We start from the raw sequence: 2586 nt of genomic DNA on the forward strand, positions 1-2586 counted from the left end.
AGAAAGAAAGAAAAAGAAAGAGGCTTTCCCCATATTATATATTTTATTATGAATTAGTATCCGCTCTTGCAAGGAAAACCTCTTTCTTTTTCTTTCTTTCCTGTCTCCCGGTAATAGGAATTGTGGGTAATAGGCAATGTATATTACACAGAAAATTGCATAATCCGCCACCACATCGATAGGCCACCATACCAAAAAGAGCGATGGGTAGCCACTCCAAAAGAGGATCCTCCAAATACCGATTGTACATGGGTCCAGCTGCCTTATAAAGAGGGTTCGACAGCACATAAGGTGGGAGATTATTCTCTCTCAAAAGAGTAAACGTCATACCGCAATTGCCCCACTCGCCCTGCATGATGCAGTCTCCGAAGGAAATACCACTAAGCCTTCGGATGTGGCGCACAGTGGAAGGTGCCCTACTCCACTGATCCTGTCTCAGATGTCAAGTAAACCACGACGAAAACCATCACATCAGAGTCGGCAAACAGTGGAAGGTGTAAGGAGTAAGGGATTCTTTGGAGCTTATTATATGTCAAAAGAGTAAACAAACGTCATATCACAGTTGCCCGACTCGCCCTGCACCAGCATAATGTAGTCGCCGAAGGAAATACCACTAAGCCTTCAGCTTTGGCGCACAGTGGAAGGTGCCTCACTCTAAAAGGATGATCCTGTCTCCAATGATCCTACTACAAACCATCGGAGTCGGAAGGTGTAATGTAACACCCGCTCATCGTCAACGCGATTAACAGGAGTTACCATCATCAACGACAACATACTCTAACACCCAATCATAATCTTTAAAATATTAAAAAAAACATCCAGTAAAACATTTAAAACCAGTGCTATTTAAACTTAAAACAACCGAAGTAAATTCTTGACAGCGAAAACATAATTACATAACAGACCCAGACATGGATTCCCAGTAGTCTCTAGCCCGCTGGTCTCGTCCTCGGCTGGCCTGCAGCGTCTACATCTGGAAAGAAAAGTTATGATAATTCTGATGAGTAATTAGATTACTCAGTAAGTAGCTAGCATATCATTCACAGGTTCATAACTAATCTTTCCAGGTGGTTTCATGTTTTATTTACCACTGACTCCTAGTTTTCTTACTAGGGTCATCTGTTCGTTAATGAGGTATCTCAGCTACCTCCGGCTAGGTTACTGACTCTCTCTCAATATGCTTATCTAGAATTTTCGGACTCGTATGTAAGACTCGCTCTCGGTCAAATACGGCCCGTCTACTAATTGCTCTGGCGGCCTGTTTATCTCATATACCAACGGTCAGGAGTACTCATGCTCCCTGACTTAGCACACAGCGCGTTGGCCAGGAGCTCCGCGGGAATTAGTAGACTATCATACTCAATAAATAATCCATAGCTCAACCACCAATAAGCATATCTAGAGTCATAACCTTTCCATTAACATGCATAACATACTCACAGTTACTGCATGCTTTCATACATGTATCATGATCAACACGTAGAACATTCAGACAATCATTTATATCCTGCTTACATCACAGGCAAGCAGTCACAATATACAATAAACACTAAATATCATCAAAGTTCATCAATAACTTATTAAGCTCTTAATCAGGTAAACAACATACTCACATGTTGTAAAACAAGTTAAGAACGAGTTCAAAGGTCAATACGCTACTTACTTGGTTTCGAACCCCTTTTTCCTCCTCGAATGTACGTTTAATAGTACTTCAACACAATTCCTTCCTATTAGACCTATATTTTATCAATTTCAACATAAATATAGATCAATTTTGGTAGGACAGGTCAAAAGGAGTCGAACGGGACAAACCGGGAGCCGAAATACCTTCTCACGCGCCCTCACGCGCCAATACAAGGTCGGAGGTTTGCTTTCTCACGCGCCGATCCGCGCACAGTCGCACCTCCACTCGCAGCCTTCCCACGCGCCTCGCGTGTCCTTCACGCGCTCGTCTTCAACCTCTCCTCCCTGAAATTTTTCCCAATCTTTTCTGTTAATACCCGTTGTGTCCCGAAGCAAAATTTCATCTCTACAGCTCGNTTTCCTTTAATACCCGTTGTGTCCCGAAGCAAAAATTTCATCTCTACAGCTCGAATTTCGTTCTGATTTCTTCTACAACTTTATAGATCTTCTAACTACGGTTCTAACCAGCCTTATTTCATAACTTATTATGCAGTATAACTCAAGATATCGAGATTTAAAGGTTCGGTGATGTGGGTTTTTTCGTTACCTTCGAATTACCGTCCGCTTCAGCTCGGGGCCGTATCCTTTCCTCAAAGGATTCCTCAACAACAACCCCTCTTCCTTTACCCTCGATTGATGTCCAATTTTAAGCAACCAAAAACTCGAATTCTCCAAAAATTTCTTCCTCTGTTTACTGGGTTTCTCTCCATCTTCATTCTTCGTTTTTCTTCCCTTTTTAAAGCCTAATCAGGCTCTAATACGCTTCCACCTCCCCTAATCACCCACTCATCCCTCTCACGCCTCCAGCTACGCGTCCACCGCCCCTCTTCCTCCTTTACAGCAGCTGCTTGACGCAGCTGCTTCGTTTCCGTCGATTTTTTTTTTTTTTTTTTTTTTTTTTTA

The sequence above is a fragment of the Cucurbita moschata genome, unplaced genomic scaffold (genome assembly GCF_002738365.1).
Source record: "Cucurbita moschata cultivar Rifu unplaced genomic scaffold, Cmos_1.0 Cmo_Scf00067, whole genome shotgun sequence".
NCBI classification, from domain to species: Eukaryota; Viridiplantae; Streptophyta; class Magnoliopsida; order Cucurbitales; family Cucurbitaceae; genus Cucurbita; species Cucurbita moschata.